Below are 25,902 nucleotides of genomic sequence, written 5' to 3'. Positions count from 1 at the left end.
ACTGGATTTTGGAGGGCAGTGCACCAAAGAGGAAAGATTTATACAAAGAAAGACTTACAGAAATTTGCATAGGGTCCTTCTATTGCTGAATAATAAGCCATGATGAATGGGATAAAACGGTGTGAGAGTAAGTACATACCAATCAGGAAACTGAAAGCGGAACAATTCCCAGAGCCCTTGCCAGACTGATAAGCAGAGTGGAGAGAGAATAGTCTTCAGTGAACATCCAAAAAGAGACCCCAAAAGGTCAAGCCTTATTACAGTGCATCAGTCTGAGTCGGATCAGAAAATAGAAGCCACACTGTCAGTTAAACAGGGGCATTTTAATATGGAGACTTATTGACTCTGATGAAAAGCGACTGATGATACGACAATTCTGCATGTTACTCTAGAGCCAGGAAAGCGCTTAAGGAAGGATAAAATTGGAAAGGGTTTAGACTTCATTGGAGAAGGTATATTTCAGTATATACTGGATAGCAAAGAAGTTTGCTGGTTTGCTAGAGCTGCTCTGAAGTCTCTTAGCCATCAGGAAGCAACCCTCTGGAGAGCAGGCAAAACCCTGGTGACTAGTAACAGGTAGTGTGAGCATGCAGAGAGAGGAATAGCACTGGAATAGCACCGAGGAATGCTCTGGACCACAGATGAGCCACAGAGGGTCCTGGAGAGGGAGCAGAGTTTCAGTAGACACCCTTTAGTTCACAGGCAACCTGGGTGGGGAGGTGTAGAGTACACAGGGACTCAACAGGAAACTTCCAGGCTGCCCACAAGCTGTGGCCAAGGTAGTAAAGAGGGAATTGGAATGCCAGTGTGGGCAGGAGGCTTTGGAGTGATAATTTGTGCCAAAGACCTTCAGGGCACTAGTTTCTTGGTTGAGAGGCTTGGAAAATACTTAGATCAATTTAAAAACATTGATGAACCTCCTGCCAGACAGAGCGATCATGAGAAAATAATAATACAGATCAATATTCCGCCATTAGTCGTTAGGAATATGTAAATTAAAACCATAACGAGATACCACTGTATAGCCAGGAGAATGCTGAAATAAAAAGACTGACGGTACCAACTGTTGATGTAAAACAACTGTCATACATTGCTGGTGTGAATGTAAGGTGATAAATTTACTTTGGATAACTGTTATGTCATTATACACTTACTGTATAAACCAGTAATTCCACTGCTGTGAAATAAGGAAAAGGACATATGTCTGCAAAAGGACTTGTACAGCAGTGTTCCTAGCAGCTTTATTCATAATGAGCCTAAACTCGAAACAACTCAAATGTCCATCAACATTTGGTGAATGGGCAGACAAATCGTGGTCTACCCATACAATGGAATGATGCTCAGCGATAAAAAGAAACAATCTGCTGATTTAGTCAAGATCAGTGACTCTCAGAAACATTATGCTCAGTGAAGGAAGCCAGACACAAAGAAATACATATTATGTGATTCCATTCTAGAAACTCTAGAAAAGACAAAATTAATATGTAGTTACAGAAAGCAGCTCAGGGGACTGGGATGATGTGGTGTGTGGGAAACTGACTTCAAAAAGGCCCAAAGGAGCTTTCTGGCATAATGGGATCATTCATTATTTTGACTGTGGCTCCATGCATGTACATATTACTCAAAACTCATCAAGCCATATACTTAATATGAGCACAACACATTGAATGTAAATCATGTCTCAATATAGTTGATTAAAAAAAAAAAAAAGAGGCAGTGAAGCAACCAGGTTTCCTAAAACATAAAGCAGGGTAGCTTTGGGGATTAAGTGACTTGAGCTAATGGCCAATCTTTAGAACCCTGTCATCTGGTCCATCAGCTCTAGATTTATTGGTCCTTGAGCCGTTCTGATCAAAATTCACATTCCTGCAGAGAAGGTCTAAAGGGACAAGCTTAGGCCAGGTGCTGGTTCTTGAACCTGGAAAAGATGAACCTTTCCAACAGACCTTCTCATCCAGACTGAACTAAGTGTGGCAGGAGTGTCCCCCAAGGAAAAATGGAGCAGCCCTTAGCCAGAAGAAGTGGCAATAATGTCTGGCAAACAATCAAACAAACAAACAAATGCACACTTCCCCTGGGAATTTCCAGGGGTGACCTGGGAGGATGGTGATGTATGTATGCTTATGCCATTCATTCAAGCATAATCTTGAGTATGGACTATTTGCAGATGCTGTTACTGACTGGAGACACATACGTATTTGAGGTTTCTCCAAAAAGAAAGAGTTCATATTCATGTAAGCAAGAGAAGCCTGGTAGGAGATCGTCTGACGTGAGTATGGCGCAAAAGCCTTTTCTGGAGGGTGGTGGTGGTGGGAGGTAACAGAATTCAGCTGACTATAAGAATTGTCCAGGAGTTTGAGATTGTGCTGCTTCAGTTGTTTGGGAGCGGGGAAATTCTTTGGTAGAGAAGAAGGTGGACAGTTGGAGAAGCAGATTGCAGAATTCATGTCTTGGCCAACCCACAAATGGAGAAAAACCTTTTCATTATTCTTTCTGTGATTTGTCTCCCGGGGCCTCCTTGGCTAGTCGGCAGAGGGAGCCATTCCCCAAGAAATCTCTGCGCGAGGCCTGGTGGAGGGCCTGGAAAGATTCTCTGACGGTCCTGGGAGTTCCCTTTGCCCCGCCTCAGTAAAGCAGGCTCCCTCACTTCCCCCCCTCTCCCCGCGAGTTCCTCGCTCCACCTTCCCAACCACTTTGTTGCCATCGCACACTCTGGCACCACTAGGTCACCCACCCCTTCTCCGTCCCACATTCGCTTTCCTTTTCCTGGCACCACCTGGGACGTGCCGTCCATCCAGCTGGCCACTCCGGCGCTGTCCCCAGTACCCCAAGTCCTCAGAGAGGGTCTAGAACACCTCCCAGGGACTTTGGCGCGGGGGCGTTCACTAAAGGCAGGCGGGGGCACTCTCTCCACCACTCCTTGGTTCATTTCTTGCGGTGACCTCACAGTTTGCCAACTTCGTGACCGGGCTATTTGCTGGGATCACTTCTGGGCGGTGGAAGCCGCTCCGGGCAGGGGCGACCTGCGATCGGGGCTTAGGAGTCGGGCGGGTAGGATCCTGTCGGTGGCACTAGGGAGTGCGCGGCGCCAAGCGACACCCCCCTTCGGTCACTGCCCCGGTGGCAGCAGCTGCAGCAGCGGCAACTGCTCGCATCCCAGCCCCAGCTCGGGTTACTCCGCTCCTCCTCCAGCATCTCCAGCCAGACCAGGAAAACGTTCTTCAAGTTTTCAGCGAGTACTCTTCCCGTGCGCAAAACTAGGGGTCTGGAAACAAGCCGAGACCGGCCTTCTTTCCCGCCTGTGCACATTGGAACCTGAACGGAGACCCCCAGGTATCGCTCTCTTCTGGGACGCTACTTGGAGGCTAACTGCGCTGTTGGAACAAATTTTGCTTCTTGGCTGGCTGGCTGGCGTGGTGTTGAAAACCGAGCAGAAAGGGTTGCGCTACAAATCTCAGGATCCTGGGACCTGGGTAAGAGTTGAGCAAACTCAGTTCTGGCAGCCAGGGGACCTTGGCCGGATGCTGCCCGGTTTGTTATGGGTTGGGGGCATTTTCTTCCTTCTGTCGGGAGACGGGGGCAGCGTGAGGTGAGGCGGGATGGGCTCAGGCTGGGTTGTTTACGTTTTCTCAATGGTTTATTGTTACTGTTTATATTTGGTCTTGTTATTTGGGGATGCATAGGAACTTCTTGGAGTATTTTTCCTGGAGAGACATTTTATTTTGCATTGCCTCCTCTGTGTTTTTTCTGTATTGACGGTGTCAAAGCTGGATGTAGGGAGGTGAGGAGAGTGGAATCAGACTGAGAATGAAAAGCAGTTTCAGCAGGACCCTTTCTTCCAGACCAGCTTTACTTCTCTGGGATCTTAACTTGTTTTCCAAACTTTTCTTTTTCCAGTACTTGATATTCACATTGTGCACAGACTTGGGATGCTCCCCCTTCCTGTGTTCTCAGGGTCCTTTAACGGTGTGGGGAGCAAGTCTAGTGATTTAGATCAGAAGGATCTTTCCTAGTTGCAATGCCACGCTCCTCAGGGAATGTTGGGAGGGGACATTCTTCAAGTCATAGAAAGATCTATCTTGTGTTAGTCCTTTAAATAACTTTGATCTAGGACTTTTAGCCCTGGCTTAAGAGAAACCTTTTGTCTCTCTAGTTCTTTCTGGAATTAAGGATGGTACCCCCAGTGCATGAAGTGTCCTCATTTATTTGATGTTTCTTTAGATAATATCATCATAGGAGGACCCAAATTCTTAGGGGAAATTTAAAGTTTGGGGTTTTATTAGCCAAAAATTTCTTAGGCAGTGAAATCTGTGCTGCTCCTAGGCAGAGGAAAATCACATTCCTTGCTGACTCTTCTTGTCTTTCTCCTTTATATCCTGGGTCTCACTTTGTATATGGTCTTCTCAACTAAAGATGACTTTTCATTCCATATGGATGAAAAGATTAGGATCTGATCTTTTCTATACAAAAGTGCCATCTTCCTGACACTACTGCTCCAAAGGGTCCCATTGCAGAGTATTTTTTTTTTTTTTTTTTTTTTTGCAGCTCTAAGATCAAAGAGTTTTGTAGAGGGTGAACTCTGGGAGCAGGCAACCTGAGGTCAGCTTCAACCCTGCCACTTTCCACTTGTGTGATCTGGGGCAAGTTGCTTGATCTCTCTCTCTGCATCTGTAGAATCTGAATGATAATAATAATCCTTCTTATTGTCAGAATTGTGAAGAAGATTCAATGAGTCAATGCCCATAGAGTGCTAAAAGCCTGGCAGGTAGTTAGCTATTACTCTGATGAGGAAATAGCTAACATTATCAACCACTGCATCACTGTAATATAGCTAAGTGTTAGCTGTTATCTGTGTTGAGCTGAGCTTTGAAGGCTGTGCTCATGTGGGCTTCAGTCCCGCCAGGACAAGATGTGTTGCCAGATTTATCTCACACATGATCTTTGTATTGCTTTCTGCTAGGATCCTTTCAGAAGAAAGAAGGGTGCATGCGTCAGGACTGGGGTTTTACGGAAGGGGTGATGGTTGGGTGCCAACAGGTGCTTGAGACAGACTGGCAGGTGGGAAATCTACACTCACTTTACACCCTGCATACTGCCTTAGAAATGCCCTGCATTAATATACCTCCTTTAACCTATGTCTTAGAGGTCCATCATTAATTTGTTCAATAAATATTTATTAAGCATCTATGGCATTTCAAGCACTGATCTAGGTTCCATGTTATTTAAGTTCGTTGGCTTCATTTTTTTTTTTTTAAAGATTTTATTCATTTATTTGACAGAGAGAGAGAGAGAGATCACAAGTAGGCAGAGAGGCAGGCAGAGAGAGAGGAGGAAGCAGGCTCCCTGCGGAGCAGAGAGCCCGATGCGGGGCTCGATCCCAGGACCCTGAGATCATGACCTGAGCCGAGCCGAAGGCAGCTGCTTAATCCACTGAGCCACCCAAGCGCCCCCGTTGGCTTCATTTTTAAAATGCATAAGTATTTGCCTTTTGTCTCCCCTTCCCCCCACCCCAAGCATTTGAGGGCATCACGTGACACTAGCTCTCCATGAATTAAATCCCAAATACTTTTTAGCTATAATGATTTCAAGATCTGTTAAAATGAGGAGAACATACCACTGAGGAATTGAACAAAATATTCAGTATAACCTCCAGCACAGTTACTTCTCCCATTAGTTTCATCATGTGTAAATTTGTGGGGAGGGAGGTTGAATGAGCTGGATAATCTCCAGGGTTCCTTCTGTCTCTAACAATCCTTAGATTAACTGCCTTAGTTCATCAGTTATTGCTTTTTAACCTTTTTTTCTTTTAACATTGTCTTAGGTATATAAATTCTGTCACTTCCATCATTGCATATTAATCAAGTGGGTAATGGCACTGATAATTAATAAAAAGAAGGAAAAGTATTTAGCTCTGCTTGTATTTCATTAGTAATTTTTAGCTTTCATTAAACTGTGAGAAATTGCCAAAATTTGACCATTTTTGACCTACAGAAAATGGCAATTTCATACAGTTCAATCTAATATAAATCCTGGCCCCCTTCACTTTGATTCAGATCCAGTAAGTCTTGGGGGCTATGGGAAAGTGTGCGGTATTGCAAGTTCCCTATTGCAAACCCAAGTCACAGGCTCATGTAGTAGCACTGAATCTACCTTCCTTGCGATTGTCTGTTTGGTCTAATAGCATCTTTCTAAGATACAAGTCTCATCATGTCTTCACCTTGTTTAAACATCTTTGGCAGCTCTCAGATGGTGACCAACAGTGTCACTGGGTACCTACTGAAAATACAGATTCCAAGGGTCCACCCGAGATGCAAGGGCCCGATATCTGCACTGAAGCAGATCCCTAAATGAATCTGGTGGAGATCACAATTGGCCTAACACCATAAAGCCTAACCTCTTTATCATGATGCACAAGACAGCACATCTTCTCTGGGTTGTTTCTTCTACTTTCTTCTTCCTCTGGCCTCCAGGTAATCTTGATCTGGTTCCTTTTCCTAAAAGCATGCATTACCTGCCTTTACTTCCTATTTGTGTGCTATTTTCTCTGCCAGAGATGTCTTTGCTCCTCTTTTCAGTCCAATCAACTTCCTACCCATTTATCCTCCAAGACATGGTCAAATAAGACCCACCCTCTGAAGCTTTTTGCAGTTCTCTCTGATAAACTTAGTGCTATTTCTTGTGATTGCTACTCTACTTTGCAGATGGCTTTCATATGACATCTATTATATTATGTCAGCTGTATTTGTGATCTGGATGTTTGGGCAACTGATTGGTGAATTTACCATTCCTTATTTTAAGCCTTCATCTGCATGGCTGGCACATCATAGTTACATGATAAATGCCTAAAGAATGGCAGGGAAGATGGAATGAATGAACACTAGCTGACTTTCCCGAGCACACGAAGTGTTTGGGATGGTCTGGATATGTGCACTCAGGGCTGTGGAGAAGCCAGTCAAGAATTTACAATTTGGCTAGACATAGTGTGCAAAGTTAGTAAGAGAGCTAAATGGGTAAGATAGATTATCCTAAGATTTATGAAACACTCTGTGCCACTGAATTAATGTTACATGTTCAACACTATGGCAGCACTGTAATCCAAGAGCTGATTTTATTATACCTTTGGGATGGTTCTGGTCGTGTATGACAGTGTTGGCGCACTGGGATGGAAGTGCTAATGCCAATAAAATAAAGAACTTTTGCCCTGTGCTTGTCAATTTTTACATACCTCTGTCTTTGTTTTTATATTTGATCATAAATGTGGTGACTGACTTAGTACTATTTTTCCTACTTTAGTACAGGGTGCACTCTTAAAAACGGTCCAGATATTGATGGTGCAAAACCCTACATTTTATAGGGATGCTGGCCCTATGTGCTATGTATATTACCAAATATCTCATTCTACTTAGCCATTTATATTCTGCTTTCAGTGTTCACTCCTTTCTTTAATTTTTCTTTCTTTGAAATCTCTGTAATTTTGGTGATTTCCTTCTCATTGGAACAACTGTTGATCTGTTTAAATTCAATAAATGTCTTGATTCAGATTAAATATTTGCCATTTTTGGCATGCCTAATAACCTGCATTTTTGTCTCACGTTAAGTTTTACGAGACCCTAAACTTAGCTTTGTTATTTGAGGTTTTTAGTTGTTTCATTTCCCACTCATTTTTGTGATAATAGAAATAAATAATAGAAATAATTTCAACGAGTGAATAAACATCACGGGGTGGTGACAGTGATGGTTGTTGCAAAAGTTGAAGTTTTAGCTCATGGACAGCTTCACCATAAAATAAACCACAGAACGTATTCATTCATAGGCTGTTGCATGAAAGTTCCAGTGAGGTAGGGCAGTGAGGTAGCAGCATCAGCACGCGGAGTATCAACATCCAGATTTTTGGACTTCAGATAAAGCAATAGTATAAGACCTGCCCATGCTCTTTATTTCTCGAGGAGGTGTAACTAGTATTCGGTATTCAAAATTAGCTAAATTTTAAGAATGAACTAAAATTCATTGTCTGTTGTTGATGTGTCTTCTTTTTCCGTTCTGTTTCCAAAGTGAACTTTTTCTACCTGAGTTTAAGCTTGCAGCTGAGTGTACTTCTCTGTAAGTACACTTGGTCTGAATCATTCATTTGATCTGAATTTCCCAAGGTTTTGTATTTATCTCTAGTCTCTCCTTTCTTCACAATTTAAGATGATTTTTCATGGTGGCCTTTCTAACTCTTTTAAAAAACGGTTTAATTAATTAATTAGAAGATTAATTTATAGCACTTGATCAGAAGATTTCTCATATGATGAGGGAGAAAATAAGTAGAAACTGGTGTTGTTTTACTTTATACAACTTTATTTGCAAAATTCTGGGTCATCATAAGGATGTCATTTGATAATGCGTACTCTGCCATTAGCTAGTCTGGAAAGTGTGAATGTGATCATGTATCCTGCTGCAATGGAGCTTCATGTCGAGTGATTACCTCTCTTGTCTTGTTTCTCGTGACTTATGCTCTTAGATAAAGAAACTATGTAAAGCATTTTCACTACCTCAATTTCCTACTCAGAGGGCAATAAATTGTACTCTTCCCCCCACTTCGAAAACAAAGAAAACGGTATTTCAGCATGGGAAGCCTCATCTTGACAGGTACATGTGCAGGATATTAGCATCTGTTGAAAACATCTTATCTTTGAAAGCAAGGAGGCCCCATCCTAGAGGCTGACTGCGCGCTTTGTCATGAACATCCTGGCTGGTCTGGATGAGTGGCACAGATCTGGTTTGTTCTCAGACCTCATCACAGGTGATCATCCCACGATGTACCTTTAAACACCTTCTGGTGAAGACTTTCTTGTCTTCCTTAAAAAAATTTTTTTGCCGGGGGTGTCTGGGTGGCTCAGTGGGTTGGGCCTCCGCCTTCAGCTCGGGTCATGATCTCAGGGGTCTGGGATCGAGCCCCGCATCAGGCTCTCTGCTCAGTGGGGAACCTGCTTCCTCCTCTCTCTCTCTGCCTGCCCCTCTGCCTACTTGTGATCTCTGTCTGTCAAATAAATAAATAAAATCTTGAAAAAAAAATTTTTTTGATGGCAAATTGAAAACCAAAACACAAATTTACCTTTTTCCTTTGGGAGCAAAACAGAAGTATAAACTCTTTGTTTTGGGCCCAGGGGGTTAATTCTGCAATGAAAATGAGGAATTTAAAATATCTACCTCCACTGGTAGCTTCAGAAGGGTACTTTATGTTTTTGGACAAGGAATTAATGACAAGATGTGACTTTGGTGTCCTTTAAAAAAAGAAATGGGTTTGAGTTTTATTTTTGCCCATCCATTATTTATTAGGTGTATAGGGCATAGGGATGATTATTATATGGAATTACCGAGATTCTTGCCTTAAAAATAAACAAGATAAAAAAAAAAATACAACTGACTGGGTGAGGCTGGGTGTAGAAGGGGCCAGTGGGCAGTTCTGAGAGCTTCTTTGCAAGTTCATTTGGGAGACAGAGAGGGCTCGTTGTGTTCACCAAAGGTTTCCTGGCATGGTGGGGCCTCGAAGAGAGAGGATTTGGGTTATGGCACATTTTAGACAGGGAAATGAGCTCAGCAAACATGTGGCTGCAGACATTCGCAAGACATCTTCAAGCAATAGTGGCTTGACATTCGCAAGACATCTTCAAGCAATAGTGGCTAAACCATTCTACAGGAGTGGTGAGATAACATTCATAACAATGAATGATTCATAACAAGAATCATTTCGTGGTAGCCACACAGGGGCTCTAGGGCAAGATTCTGCTTGCTCCCACGGCACAAGGTACGCAAGAGGAGCCCTCAGGTTACGATGCTACCATTTCATTACATAAAGCAGATGTGCTTTAGGGCATCTCTGGGATTCATATAAAAAATGGAGCCCTGTTCCATGAGAAGGTGCAAAATGAGGAAATGGAATTCAGTTAAAAACTCTGGGGCTTCTTGGGGGTGGAGGGTGGGGTCAGGGGATATGGTTTTTCTAGCATCACCTGGATCTGAATTCATACTTTCCCTTAAGATCTTCAGTTTAGTGATTCCCTTGCCCCACTCTTGTACTATCTCTTTTCACGTGAAGTTGTCCACAGAAATCCAGATATCACTTCTCTCTTTCACTTCGTAAAATATCATCCAACGTGTCGCTCTGAGTGGCTGATCTTTAAGGCCTGGGACTGTGAAGGAAGTTCCCATCTTAAAACTTAAAGCCATTAAACCATTTAGATTATTAATTATTGTTTTAACTATCATATATTACCTATAACCATTTTATATGCCTTAATTGGTTACTATTTAACAATTAAATTATTTAAAATGAAAAATACAAAACCCCTATGTCTGTCTGTACCACCCAGGGAGCTTTTTTCCTGTCCATCTTTTTTCTGAAGGCTCCAGCCTCTGCTAGATGGCTTCCGGGTCTTCCTGCAACTTCTGCTGCCCCTCCCTCTTTGTTCTTGTTGCTGGCCCTCCCCTCCAATGCCTATTCCCTTTTGACCAGTGATTTTTTTTTTTTTAAAGTTCCAGTCTCATTTTCCACGTTCTTCCATGCCGTGATCATTCTGATCCTTCTCACCCGTCTTCTCCTGATGTGTCCCCCACCCTGAAATCTGGTACACATGCTATCAGCTATCTCCCATCTTCTGTGCCTTTCCTGAGCAGAGAGACATGCACACTCAGGCCATGAGTGAGGTTAGCAAGGTCTGTGCAGCCTGTTTTCAAACAGAGGCCTGAGACTCACCAGCAAATACTGGCCCGCCTATCACGATTTGGACTTGGTAGGTGTGTTGTGGGGCCCCGGGAGGTGTATTTTTGACAAGGTATTCTGAACCAGGTGGTCCATGGACAGCCCTGAAATCTCTGTTAGGGCTCTGTTGCTCCGTTCAGCAGGCCCAAGTCTTTTTGCTTTTTCTTTCTTCTTCTTGTAAGATATTTTAGTGACTTGGTCAGAGGGGGTCAGGGAGAATAGCTGGTCTGTGAGAACCCGTGCCTCTCCCTCTCTGCTTGCAGGGACAATGGCTGTAACATAACGCTGTTCATGTGACAGCCAGAGAAAGGGGCCCATTGTTCTGCGGTTGGCTGATGCTACATTCAGCTCTGGCCAGCCATCCAACTGAGCTTGGTAGCCCCAAGGAAACAGACACACTTGAATCAGAGAGACAAAGAAAGGAGGTCAAGGCCTTTCACAGTTAAACTACTTGCAGCAATGTGTCCGAGGTAGGATTTGGGAAGGAAGAAAGTAATTCTGTGGAAGCACCATTAATCTGGCTTGGGAGCGTGAGAGGTGGCGTTAGGGGAATAAGTCTGTTAGAACTCCCAGTTGATCTTTGGCCAATGAGGTATTGTTTCTGAGTACGTTCCACTGGCTTACTGCAGGGTTTTATTATTGATTTGAAAAAATAAAAAAGACCTCTCTGTCCACATTTTCACTGCCTGTTCTCCCCAGGTTCATCAAAGACAGGTGTTTGGTCTGAAAGTACAAGGCCATAAGGCCTATGACCTCATAGAATGATTCTTTGTTCCAGGGTATGGTTACTGTGTATATCATGATGTGTTCCTAATCCTTCCAAATCTAGATTCAGATTAAGATTTGAAGCAGAGAAATTTTGTGGTTTTTGTTTTTGTTTTTGTTTTTTTTGAGGTTAAAATACAGTTAATTCCATTAGCAAATTATGGATCTATTTAGACAGTTATGATGTTGGGGGATTCCCTAGAAATCACTTCAATACCACCCCCCACCCCCAACTTCCAAACTGGATTCTAGCCCTGGAGGAAAAGGCTTGCAAACTTCCTGTAAAGATCTAATCCAGAGCTCAACAATTGGCTACATTCTTTGTATCCTGGGATTCAAATTCAAGGTCATAGCCTCAGCAAAGGTCACAGTCTTTTTCGCACAGGGTCGTTCATTTAGTCTGATTACTCCCTTTATGAAAAAGTATGTTATTCATTCAGCCTTTGACTCTAAGTTTCCTTCAAAAGGGAACTTATTCCCTGGTTCCTATGCATATTTGTAGGTGGCTATTTTTTCTTCCTTGTTCTCTCTCTTTCTTTCTCTCTCTTTTTTTCCAGTTAGGCAGGGGATATAGCCTTGAGTGGGGCAAAAATGGGGAAAGCCTTTTTTGGATATAGTGGGCTGTGGAGAGCCCATTTACAAAGAGTGTTCAGGCAGTTGGTACTCATTGGCCAGTAGGGATCCTTTCGTCTCTGAGATAAGAGGTTTCCTTACTGGGAGGATAAGGCTGAAGGAGGTTTGTACCCAGGAGAGGGCCATATATGATTTTCCTTGAGGTCACTTAGAGCTCCTTGTAATTAAGTCTATCATTGCACCTTGATGGTAGACTATCATTGTAAATCCATTAAAGAAGGAGAAGCAAGTGGATTGCAGAGAGACAAGTGGCTTTATTTTCTTCATTAGACTTCCCCTCTGCTCCCCTTGCAGTTTGTTTATACTTTACTGAGTGGATATTTGCTTTTACCAGTGAGATAGGTGCCTTTGAAGTGTTGAAGGGGAAGACAAGACTGTTCTTTGTAGGTGGCAAAAGGATTGTGTTAAACATGCTGCTGATGAGTTAATTAATTTTCACTTTGTTGTCATTAGGCTGTTCATTTGGCTCCATTCCTGTGATTTGGAAAGGCTCATTCCTCAGTGCTCTGAGGGATGAGTACAGTGCTCTGCTTGAACGTCGTGGACACAACTTTTGGAAAAAATAGGGAGGCGATACGGTCGTCTTTTATTGTGGTTATGTCCCAGGTTGCACTCAATGCTTTTTTAGGCATGAGGTGTTTGCATGGGGCTTCGTTTTCTATCAGAATTACAGCCCTGCCCCAATGAAGACTTCTGAAATGCAGACATGGTTGTGTTTATTCTGGGTGTCAGTTGCATGTGGGTGTTCATTTAGTGGAAATGTGTTGAGCTGTTCAATTCTGTTTGTGTTCTTTTTTTGTATGGATTTTATACTTAAAAAGCTCAAAAAAATTTTAAAGCCTATATTCTAAATTCTAACGTTTACTGTAGAATTAAAGCTGTAGCAGTGATAGAGAAGTGTGGACTTTGGGAACCCCAGCTGTTGTATAATTTGGATCTTGGTGGAGCTGGGAAGGCCTGGAGCTTTAAACATCCATGAATTTTCCCTTCCTTCCACAGTTGGTAGAGCCCAGTGTCAGAAAGCAATGGACCAGCCCCAGTTGATTTTTTTAAAAAAACCAACCCAGTTGGTTTTTTTACCTTTCTAGGCAGCAAATCCAGTGCCTAAGAAATCAAAAGTGTCAGCGGAGCCCCGCTCTTGAGAATCTAAAACACGAGCATCCCTCCAAGTTGGCCAACTACAAAATCTCACTCCCATTACTCACCTCCTTCATTGTAATCTGTCAGGAAAAATCAAAGAAGACTCTATACATTATTCATTTTTTTCTGAGTCTTTAGATAACATCTTCCCTGAAGTCTAATATTGAAATGCTTTTATTTTTTTTCTCCCATTTTGCTGAGACTTAGTGGTAGGAGGTGTGGGGCCTTGGGCTCCTCTCTCTGCTTATTCTGAGCACCTCCTCCTGAGCACCACAGTGAGCTCCGGGAGCAATACCGTTAAAGGAGCATTGCCATAAGCAAGGGGACACTTCTGGACAAGAACAGCCTGTGGTCCTTGTTCCATTTAGAGGACATCAACCATCACCAGTGTGGGTCATCATGCCTGTAGAACATTCTAGCTTGCTGTTACAATAGGGAGCTAGTATACTCAAACAGAGAAAACAGGAGTTTTTCGTTTTGTTTTGTTTTGTTTTGTTTTTAAGGAGAACTTGGAGTTCTTGGCTTTGAAATGGTTCTAGTACATCTGTGAGATGTGTACGTATCCATTCTGTACACTTCCTTTAGGTATTGGACTTGAAGGTTAACTATGGACTTACACAAATGTGTGATTAAAGTCATGAGTTAAGAGACAAGATTTTGATGGTCTGAATCTAGTCCTGGCTGGTCTCATTTACCATATGACATGTGACAACCTGGCTCAGGTTCCCATGTCCACCCCTTGGACCTTCATGACCCTGGGCAGGCTACTTACGCTCTCCAAGCCTCCTTCCATCACCTGGGAAGGACAAACAGTATGTACTTCGAAGACAGTTATGTTTAGCATAGTGGTAGGCACATAGTAAGCTCTCCGTCAATATCAGTTATCACTATTTAACACCAAATAATCTTAAAGAGGGAAGAATAACTAATAGGAATAAGGTTTGCATATACCTTTTATGAAAGAATCATCCAAGGGCTTAAGTAAGATCCCCTTAATTAAATATGGACATTAGAAAATAGTTTCTGACCCAAAATATAAGCTATAAGAAATTTAAAATATTCTGGAATGCAACAGTTAAATTTATCCACAGGCATCAATGTTTTTTTCATGAAGATAGTATTATCTTATAGTAGGAGATCAGCAGAATGAAAATGTTCCAGGTGCGCCTGGATGGCAGAGTTGACTGAGCCTCTTGGTTTCAGCTCAGGTCATGATCTCAGGGTTGTGAGGGAGCTTCTTCAGACTCTCTCTCCCTCTCCCTTTGCCCCTCCCCACTGTGCACATTCACTCTCTAAAATAAATAAATAAATCTTTAAAAAATGCATTCCAACAAAAATGTGTGCACAAATGTTTGTATCATCATTAATCACAGTAACTACAAGATGAAAACAACCCACATTTTCACTGACTATTGACTGGAGACTGGATGAACAAAACGTCATGTATGTATACAGTGAAATATTACTCATTCCTTTAAGAGGAGTGAAATCTGATACATGCTATCAAGGACATGGATGAACCTGGAAAACGTGATGCTAAGCTAAAGACACCAGACACAAATGACCACATACTGTATACTCCTATTTATACGAAATGTCCAGAATTGGCAAATCCATAGAGACAGAAAGTAGGTTAGTGGTTGCCAGGGGCCTGGGGAGGAGGAAATGGGGAGTGATTGTATCATGGATATGGGGTTTTCTTCTGGGGTGATGAAAATGTTCTGAAATTAGGTAATGGTAATGTTTGCACAGTGTATTTAAAATGGTGAGTTCTATGTCACGTGTGGTTTTTTTTAATTTTTTAAGATTTTATTTATTTATTTGACAGAGAGAGATGACAAGTAGGCAGAGAGGCAGGCAGAGAGAGAGGAGGAAGCAGGCTCCCTGCTGAGCAGAGAGCCCCATGTGGGGCTCAATCCCAGGACCCTGAGATCATGACCTGAGCCGAAGGTAGAGGCTTAACCCACTGAGCCACCCAGGTGCCCCTGTCACGTGTATTTTAACTCAATGAAATCTTTTTGACTTTCATTAAAAAAATACACACATCAGTAGGTGTTTTGCATTTAAATGAGATGTATCTGCATCAGTCTGTCAGTCTCTGCTCTTGATGTGTCTGAGTTAAGCCTTTTGTGTGTTGGGGAGAATACCAAGATCTAAATTATACACAGTTGGCATTCCCAAAGTCTACTGTTCTCTATCAGTGCTACAGCTTTAATTCTATGGTAAACTTTAGATTTAGAATATAGGCTGTACAAATTTTTTGAGCCCGTTAAGTATAAAATCCATACAAAAAAGAATGCAAACAGAATTGAACAGCTTAACACATTTTCACCAAATGAACACCCACATGTAACTGACACCCAGATTAAACACAGCCATGTCTGCATTTCAGAAGTCTTCTTTGGGGCAGGGCTCTAATTCTGATAGGCAGACATGGCCCCTACCCTCCATCTGTGAAGACAGGGAAGGAAGAAGAAGCAGGTGATAGGTTCCAGGTGAATTCTTCTTAGGAGAGTGAGAGAGCACTGTGACTTGGGTGATGAGAGAAGGCTTCACACCTTCACCTGAGAGAAGGTGATGAATGAGCTTCATATAATCCGCAAAGATTGAGAAAGTACCCCAGTTGGTAGAAACGCACGTGGCCAGGGTGAGAGCGGGAGGGGCAGGGGTGAGGGCTGGCAGAGGTGCCCAGAGGGGAGTGTCTTATACTGGAGTATCAACACATGAGGTCGGAGGTGTATGTTGGAGACAAGTTTGAAAATCTTTGAAACCAGCTTAAATTCATCTGGCAGTGGATAGCAAAAGATTACCAGTGATGATAGGAGGAGAAAATCATATAAAAATTAGAAGACAGTGGGAGAGGATAGTACAGTAATTTCATGAAATCTCACATAATCTGTTCTTTTTTTATTTAGTAAGTATTTATTGAGCACCTGTTTCCTTCCATGTGATTTCCCTTGGTCAGAATGGGATGATACCCAAGATAAACAAGGTCCCTGCCCTCTTGGATTTGCACTCTGGTATACATTTCAAGCCCTGACTGCTACATCCTGTGGATGAACATACTTGGAAAGTTAATGCCCAGGTCATGGAGTGGTTTTGAGTGTGGGTTCTACAACCATATTTCCTGGATTTAAGTACTGGTTTGTCCCAATGTCTACTAGATATATGACCCTGAACCACTTACTCCAGACTTCAGTTTCTTTATCAGTTAAGTGGGGGTAATAATGCTAGCTTTCTCATAGACCCGTTATGAGGGTCTACTGACATAATGAATGTAAAGGACTCTATCTGGCATATAGTAGATGCTCAGTAAGTTTTATTTGTTTATTTGTATCTGATTAGTTTCAACTCAAGGATTTGTTGAGGTCATGTCTCTTTTTAATTCCAGAGAGGGTCTTGCAGAGACCTGCTGTGGGACATCTCAGGTCTAAGGTCTTTAAGATGCCATACTATCTTGGAGGTTGACTTTGTCAAATTACTTAGTATACAAACCCTACATTCATACTTCAGGAAAACAACAAAGTTCCTCCCTCTAACAAACTACAATCTTGATCTTGGCTTGGGCACAATATTCCAGATAATGCTTTCCTACATTCTAGATTAAGAAGCCTTTAGGAACATTGTTGGTCTGAGCGGTGCTCCCCTGTCAGCATTAGGAGTCTGGTGATGCAGAATGTGGTTGCTGTTGCAGACCTGAGCACCTCAGGTCTCCTTTTGGAGACTCCACCAGAGTTTGGATTTAATTTGACAAGTGCCACAGACCACCTCAGGTCTCTGTTCCTCTGTGCCTCCCTCTGAGAAGCAGACTGAAATAGCCAACCACCTTTCAGGAGACACATTCTTGGAGTATGTCTAGAAGGAATCCTTGGAGCTTATGGGAAGAGACGGCATAGACCTTGAAGGCCCTTCTATTTCTAGAATAAATGAATTCTAGCTTTTAAGCTCCTTGAGCCCATAAGAACTGTATTAATTACCTTTCAGTCCCCAAGTGGTCAAGTATAATTCTATGGACTGAATTCATATATGGAAGCTTTATCCTTCAGTATGACCATATTTGGACCTAAGGCCCATGAGGAGGTGATAAAGGCTAAATGGGGTTATAATGTGGAGCCCTAACCAGTAGAGCTGATAGCATAGAGAAAGAAGAAGAGAGATCAGAGCTCATTCCCATCCTCTAAGAACACAGGGAGGAGGTCATCTGGGAGTCAGGAGGGGAGCTCTCACTGGAAACTGAGGTGGCCAGCACCTTCTCCTTGGACTTCCCATCCTGCACAACTGTGAGAAATACATTTCTGGTAAGTCACCCAGTCTGTGGTGTTTTGTTAAGGCAGTCTGAGCAGACCCTGGACATGCTGACTTTTTCTTTTTTTTCTTAAAAAAAAAAAAAAAGACTAAGAACTTAAATCCTTGTGGGCCTGATTAATTTCAAAATTATTCAGAACTACATGAACAGGACTGTACAGAACAGGGATGTTCACATGAAAAAGTGAACCTGACCCACAGTCCTAATCTTCATTCCAGTGGATAATCTTGACTTTGTCACCTGCCATATACCAGCAAGATGGCAAGGGAGCATCACTGCTTGATTAAAACTTCCCCAAGACACCCAGTCTTTCCCCTTATCAGCAGGGAAATAGTCAATGAGGAGTGCACACTGTTGTTAGGAGAACAGGAGGCAAGGGAATAGCCCACACAATTTCTCCATTAGATTTTCGGGTTTTGAACCACTGACCCCCTAGCTACTCTTTAATAGAATGCAGCAGGACTGAAGGGTAGAGGCTATGAGGGAGGGTGAATAATGGAGGACGTGCCAGCAAAGCAGCCCCTGGCCTCAACTAGGAAAGACGAGGCAGTTCCTCACACCAAGGAGTGGAGGTCCTCCGCCAGGAAGGACCATGATTGCATCTGAGCCCAGCCATGGGTTCAGGTCCAGAGGGTTCCTCAGAAGAGCTGGCCAGATGGTCTACTTTTATTTTGGTGAAGACCTGCCTAGAACAAAGGCAATTTACTTCCGCCTTCAGTACAAAAACAAAAAAGCTTATGATGTCAAGCTCTGCCAAGCTAGGGCTGGGGGCAAAAAAAAATCCTTGCCTTCCTTTCAAGGCAATATGTAAATGATGCCTTGTAGTTTTGTTTGTACAACCTCTGGGGACCATTCAGAGGGCCTCCCTGCAGCCCATCACTTCTGGAGAGTTTAATTTTTATGGTTGTGATCATCCCATAAGCTAACCCTCTGGGTTCAGTTGTCACCTCCCAGCATAGCTGTTTTTGGCTGAGGATACTGCATTGTTACGAAGTCCAGAGATCTTCTGAAAGCGATCCCCTCAATTTGCTTTTAGAATTTCAAACATGTGCTTATGGGTCGCCTTCTCTCTAGAGGACCAAACTCCAATCTTTCTCAATTTGTCTGAGTTCAGGTGTGGCAGACAGAGAGATATTAAGTCTCTATCCAAGAAGGATTTCTTATAGCTTGACCTAAGGAAACTCCTGTCTAGCCAGAGAATTTGGAAGAGCATTTTTCATTTTTTGGCGCCGTTGTAACTATTTGTAAAAATGGAACCATGAGATTAGAGTCCAGCAACATGTAGTTTCATTCACTGGCACACACGAGAGACCACAGTGTTTTTATGTGTTAGGGGCTGACATGTTCTCGCTCTTTCCTTTGATGGTGAATGTGTCAGGCTCCACTGCTGAGAAGCAGGGCAACCATGGCCTGACAGGCAGATTTTCAGGGCAAAGTGTCAGTGAGTAAAGAAAGGGCTGTGGAAACCAGGTAAGTTTTGTCATTGACTTCTGAGAACCCATTCTTTAAAACAAAAGCAGCTTCCCAATCTCTGCCTAGGAGTTGGACCTATCACAACTCAGACCCCAAGCAGCGCAAAACCCCTTCAGGGTATACTGTAGCCATTTCTTCCATGGTGTGCTCCCTGGTATGTGGGGAGATGACCAGGCCTCTGTCTGGCTCTGGTGGCTATGCCCACAGAAAGTAAGCCATGCACAATGGCAATCCCATCCATTCTTTTTCTTTGCCCAGCCATTGTTGGCAGCTGAGCAGCTCAGGAAAGTGAAGATGCTTGTGGGCGGTCAGTGTGTCACACCTCAGAAGGATCCCCAAGGCCCAGTGGGGAGCCTATGGTTAGGGAAAAGAAGTCCAGATGAAGAAAATGATTTAAGGAGAGAGTGACTTTTGGGACATTTCACTCCATTGGTTCAGTTCAAGTTGGTTTTTTGTTTGTTTGTTTGTTTGTTTGTTTTAAGATTTTATTTATTTATTTGAGAGAGAGAGAGAGAGAGTGAGCACAGAGGCAGAGGGAGAGGGAGAAGCAGACTCCCCGCTGAGCAGGGAGCCTGATGTAGGGCTTGACCTCACGAGTCTGAGATTATGACCTGACCTAAAGGGAGATGCTTAACTGACTGAGCCACCCAGGAACCCCTGATCCAGTTCAAGTCTTTCATTCAGTGTGCTTTATGCTGAGTTCTGGGAGGTTGATGGAATCCCCCAAGCATGAAATTCCAGTACTACCCATGAGTGTAGCTGCCCACTTTTAAAATTGTATCAATGTCAGGTAAATGTTTGTGTTTTCTAATCTGGTGCCAATGAAAAGCATTAGAAGTGATTCAGGGGCACCTGGGTGGCTCAGTGGGTTAAAGCCTCTGCCTTCGGCTCAGGTCATGATCTCAGGGTCCTGAGATCGAGCCCCGAGTCGGGCTCTCTGCTCAGCAGGGAGTCTGCTCCCCCCCACCACCCCGCTCCGCTGCCTCTGCCTGCGTCTCTGCTTGTGATCTCTCTCTCTGTCAAATAAATAAACAAAATCTTAAAAAAAAAAAAAAAAGAAGTGATGCAGACGTTAAGGTCAGTGTCGCTAATCCATAAAATTTTTAATTTTTTAGCATACTCTTCAGTGAAAGAAATAAACGTTTTTTGAGTGAGGGAGCATACTTTCCCACTAGAACTCTGTTAGGTAGTCCCAGTGGTGAAATGAATATCTTATCTGAAGATTAAAAATCTTGTCTTGAGATCTAGCTGTTCCTCTGTTTGATCTTTGGCAGCTTAAAAAAAAATACTCTTTTGTGTGTGTTTCCTTATTTATAAGACGAGGAAATTAGAAAGTCCTGTTTGGACTGCTTGAACTTGACTAGGAAGTCTCTTGGGCTGTGTCTGCAGTGTGTGGGTGCCACTGAGTGGGCAAGTGAGAATAGGGTAGGTGAGTGATGCAGACAGGCTGGGTCCAGGAACCAGGGAGGGTCCCCCAAAAGCAGCCAAGAGGGTCCCTGGCTTCACCTAGGATGGAAATCAGGTGCAAGCCGGAGAAAATAGAAACAGAGTTTATTGCATAGTGTCAGTGACAGGCAGGGAACAGCAGACGGAGTATCTGGGAGACTCAGAAAGGAAAGGAGAATGAGTCTTGTCTCCATTTGGGGCTCGGAGTTTACATTAGAGAAGGATCTAGGGTACATGATCCCCCAGGCTTCCACTGTAGGGTCCAATAAAAGGTGAGTGTTAGGTGAACAATAGGTATTACTCTGTGAATTACCAAAGGTAGGGATCTTGATGCCAGCATTGGCCAAGGTTTCTTTGAAGCTGGCATCTTGGAACACAGTTGGGATCTGGTTTTTGGTGGTATTTGCAGCCTAGGACAAAACTCAGAGAATATTTAACTTTTATGCTTCCCCTTGAAATGGGAAGAGAGCTTTCCAAAGTGGATTCCCTTCAGTGTTCCTGTATCGTGAGGGTTCACTGCCTAGCGCCCCTAGAGCAGAGCCACAGCTTCGCCACGGAGCTGGACGGAGGAGCTAAACACCAAATGCAAGAAGCACAACTGTGACAGAGAGAGCTTACCCTTACTGCTCCCTTCTGTGGACTGCAGGAGCTGAGGACAAACTTTGGGACAGCTGTTGTCCTGCGGGTTCCTCCTCTCTGTCGGCTCCTGGTTAGGGCACAGCCTCCAACCAACGTGTGGGACTCTTGCCTCTTAAATCGTAACTTCATTGAAGTCTCAAAATTTAGCTAACTTCAGACCGAGTCCAAACCTTCTCCTCTGGATACATTTGCTTCTACTCCTTTATGACAGGTCTTTGGGGGAACGGGTAAAAATGAAGTGTTCTCTCTCTCTTTTTAAAAATTGACACACACGTTAAAAGAAAGAAAGAAAGAAATCATTAGCTTTTATACATTTTGAGAAATCTGGTATCTGCTCCTGGTCCCCAAGAGGCCGTGAAGAGAGTCAGGTGATGGCACAGAGCCTTGGTTGGGGAGGGTTCTGCCCCACTGGGTCCTAGAGGACTGGGACTCTCTAATCCGCACCACATGCTGTGACCTGAGTGGACCCCGCAGGACAACAGAGGTCTTGCTGTCTCCTTGTGGAGCAGTTGCTCAGAAGCCGGGGTACAGCTGTGGCCTGCTTTGTGGGCAAGTGCAGCGTGCTGATTAAACTTGATCTTTTAAGCCCCTTTCTCCTTATAGGTATTATAAATAACAACTGGTCCGAGGGAGTACCTGCCAGAGGGGGGATTGAGAGCTGCATTCTGTACTCCAGAAGGCGTTGTTTTGTGTAACCTTAACTTCTTCAGCCGTGAGAGGGGTGGGAGACTCAAACCCCAAAGCAAAGACATTTTACTGTGACCCAGAAAATCCAAGGTGAGGAATTCAGAACTGAAATCGAGGAAGGCAAGTTCCTCCCAAACCTCAAATTCCTTAGAGCATCTCTAGGAAAGTAAGAAGTACACACAAGTCAAGCCCTCTACGTGCCTTCGTTCCAAGTCAAACAATCAATTCAGAATTCAGGCCAACAAGTCGCAGAGAGCCAGAACTCTGACCTGGTGCAGTGGCTTTGGGATGTTTGGTGCCCTTTGGTTTCTCTTTGCCTCAAGTTGAGACATAGTGAGATGGCGCTTTTTGAGTTTCTGAGTCTGGGTTCTGGAGAAATTTTTGTATGTGTTACAGCTCTCGGGGAGAGCAGGAGAGGTGATATTCCCTCCCCCGGGGATGGGTCTGGGGCCAAGAGAGGATTACACTGTTGTCATTACTCTTGCTGACATTTGCCTCGGGTTCTCTCTACCAGATTACAGGTCCGAGCATGAGCCCGTGGAAGAATGTGTGAATGTTTGTTTTAATCATGCAGATGGGTAATAAAAAGAAGCAAACAGGAGCCCCCTATCTCTTCGGCAGACATCTGTAACTTCTTAGTACTTGGCTGACTCTAGATATTTCTTTTCCCTTTTTTTTTTTTTTATTGTGGTAAATTAACGTGTAACCCTTTTTAAGGGTAGGGTTCTCCAGTGTTAAGCCTATTCACACAGCATGCAACCCTCACCACCCTCCCTCTCCAGAACTTTTGCATTTTCCCGAACTGAAACTCTGTACCCACTAGACAGCAACTCTCCATTTTTTTCCCCTTTGCCTCCCACCCTGGCAACCACACTTCCATTTTCTGACTCTATGATTCCGACCATTATGGATATCTCATATAAGTAGAATCATACATTATTTGTCGGTTTTTGTTCAAGATTTTATTTATTTATTTTGAGAGAGAAAGAGAGAGCATGAGCAGGGGGAGGAGCAGAGGGAGAGGGAGAATCCCAAGCAGACTCCACCCCCAACACAGAGCCCGCCACTGGGCTCCATCTCATGGCCCTGAGATCATGACCTGAGCCGAAATCAAGAGTCAGTGTCTCAACCAACTGAGCCCCCAGGGGCCCCACAATATTTGTCCTTTTGACTTAGTTCACTTAGCATAATGTCCTCAAGGTCCATCCATGTCGCAGCACATGTCAGAATCTCCTTCCTTTTTAAGGCTCAGTAATGTGGCATCATATGTATATAACCACATTTTATTGATACATTTATCCCCTCGTAGACATCTGCATTATTTCCACATTGGGGGTATTAAGAATAATGCTGCTGTGACCCTTGATGTACAAATCTGTTTGAGTCTTTGCTTTCCATTCTTTTGGAATATATGCCCACAGGTAGAATTATTGCATCATGTGGTAATCCCATGTTTTAAGGTTTTTGAGGACCGGCTGTACTGTTTTCCACAGCAGCTGCAGTATTTCACATGTTCACCCGCAAAGCACAGGGTTCCAGGTTCTCCACATGCTCACCAACACTTGTCATTTTAGGGGTTTTATTTGTTTTGTGTTTTGATCATAAGCCATACCCATGGGAGGGAACTGCTGTCTTTTCGTGATTTTGGTTTGCCTTTCCCTAATAATTAGGGGAGCTGAACATCTTTTCCTGTGTATATTGACCATTCCAGTATCTTCTTTAAGGAAATAACTGTTCAAGCCCTTTGCCTTTAATTAGGCTGCTTATTTTATTGTTGTTGAGTATAGGTGTCTTTTTTTAATGTTCTAGAGTTTTATCAGATATATGATTTGCAAATAGTGTGTGTGGGTTGCCTCTTCACTCCATCAGTAGTGCCCTTTGACACACAAAGTTTTTGTTGTTGTTGTTGTTTTACAAAGCCTGATGTGTCTGTTTTTTTTTTTTTTTCCTTTTGTTGCTTGTGCTTTTGGTATCATACCCAAGAGATCATTGCCAATTTGCTTTTAGATATTTTAACATATAGCTCCTTTTTCTCTAATACCACAAAAACCATGACTTGTGGAAATTTTTCTTTTGAGGGAATTTTGCTTGGAAATAGCTCTTCTTTTGTTTGCAGTGGGCCTTAATATAATTTCAGAATTGGTTGACTTCACTTCCGCCATGCTCTACCCATCTCTTTTCTCTTCTCAACGGATCACAAAGGCTCACTTGTGGATAAAGAAAAAAGAGAGTGAGGCTTAGTTTGAAAAAAGCCTCAGTCATGTATATTATATGGGCTGAGGAGAGAAAGTCCAGATTTAAGAAGTCTGGGGAATATGAGAGGGCCCTGTGGTAACCATGGCCGGCAGGAAGTGTATGACAACAAACTGGACAGCCGTTTGTCTGAGAAGGCTGAATTCTATTTTCTGAAGCTCTTTTTGCCTTCCTCAGGCTGGAAAGATTATTTGAAAATAAGGCAGGCTCTAGAGGCAAACCTCTAGGGAACTGGCTTCCAGTCTGTATCCCGAGGACTGAAAAACTTGTTCCATAGACACTTCTCCAAGTGTATAGATAATGGCTTTTATCAGTGTTCATTCTCTTTAGAAAACACTGTATGTTCCTTTTATTCTTATTAAATGCTGGTAAGACTCTTCTAATAGCTCAGAAAAATCCTTTCCCTGCTTGCTCATTTCTCACACTTTACTTGTTATTATTTTGGGGTTATATTCTGTGCACAAATCACCATTAACAGGAGCCATGCATCCAAAATGCCACCGATCTTGCTTGGTAGAAAACAGCAACTGGGAAGTGCATCGTACATTTATACAATCTCATCCTCGAGGAGCAAATTCCATCCGGAGAGAGAACGCCTCCTGGGCCTTCTTCTTTTCACTTGTCTGTTCCAGAAGAATGTTTTTACAGGATATCTGTGTTCTAGTATTTTCCCCTGACTTCTGCTGCAACCACATGTCACATTTTCTGGAGCACTGGGCTGTTGTTTACTCTAGGCGTTGGTTGTGTGTCCCTACCTGGTGCGTGCTCAGGGTAGAGGTTGCTCTGACATTCCTGGCTGTCCTGTGGTCTGGTCTGAAGAGGGCTTATCTGTGCTAGTCACTCTCCCCACACTGCTGCTGCCTGCACAGTCACTTGAGTTGTGGGTGTCTGGATTTTTGCACCTTTAAAACATGGAACTTTTTAAAAGTGCAACCCTTTTCAAAGGAGCCACAGTTTCATGAGTAGATCACACTTGCCTGTATGCTCAGACTGGAAGATATCCGTGATGAGCTTTCCTGGGGACAAGGAAGGAGGGCAATAAGTTCCTCTGATTTGCATGCTACAGAACAAGATGCTCCTAAAAGCCAAATTTGGTGGTTTTTTCCTAGGGCCAGGGATCCTGAGATACCCGCTTCTTGGTGCTGCCTGTGCGCTGTGTGTTTTAATGTCATCATGACATCAGAAGCTGGGAAGTACTTTCCTCCTGCAGTGTAACTAACTGAGTGATCATCCCCAACTTTAGTGTCTGCAAGTAGGCATTCCAACAAAACGAAAGCCCAGACCCTGATCGCCTTCCCTGGCTCCTTTGCCTCCCCAGCAGTGCCCCGTATGTCACAAGCTGCAGGGAAGTGGGGTGGAGGGAAGGAGGGAGAGGAGCAGAAGTCAGGGCAAGCCGACTAGGCCCTGTGACCAGTTTCCTTGGCACCGGGAAAAAGTGCCTTCAGCTGGCACGGGGGCTTGTGTGCTCCAAGCTTTGCTTGTTTGCCATGGAAATCCTGGTTGTAACAGAGACCGGTGCCATTCATGCAGTGAGCGGGAAGCTGCTTTTATGGGGAGGCTTTTTTGGCACGGTGTCCGACATACACTCCAGTCAATCACGGGAAAGTGCCTAATAACAGATGTGGTAATTAAGCCTGAAGAACTCTGTCTCTATTTTTCTGTTTTTTATTGCAGGGAATAACAAAGTGCCTCATTAAACCTCCAATCACGCTGATTTTTGAATTGGGCCCACCGATATTGTCAAAAATGACATCGCTGCAAGGGCTTTCTTCCTAAGTCCTTATCAGCCCACGGTGCCGCCAGGGAAGGGGTGGAT

General features: G+C 43.5%; 1 protein-coding gene across 3 annotated transcripts in view; it reads left to right on the top strand.

Annotated features, from left to right (window-relative positions):
- MEGF10 (multiple EGF like domains 10) overlaps positions 1 to 25,902 on the top strand; it is a 212,602-nt gene that overhangs the window by 35,533 nt on the left and 151,167 nt on the right. Inside the window, exons 3-4 of one of the 3 annotated variants that reach the window (XM_046000698.1) lie at positions 2,168 to 2,269; positions 3,262 to 3,473. The gene's annotated coding sequence lies outside the window, so the exon portion shown is untranslated. Of the gene's footprint in view, positions 1 to 2,167; positions 2,270 to 2,539; positions 3,474 to 25,902 lie in introns of those variants that run through there. The other 2 variants (XM_046000699.1, XM_046000697.1) reach the window with 2 other exon arrangements.

Source organism: Meles meles, chromosome 3, assembly GCF_922984935.1.
Source record: "Meles meles chromosome 3, mMelMel3.1 paternal haplotype, whole genome shotgun sequence".
NCBI classification, from domain to species: domain Eukaryota; kingdom Metazoa; phylum Chordata; class Mammalia; order Carnivora; family Mustelidae; genus Meles; species Meles meles.
Note: the sequence above shows the minus strand (reverse complement) of the source record. Positions and strands in the feature narration are given on the sequence as shown.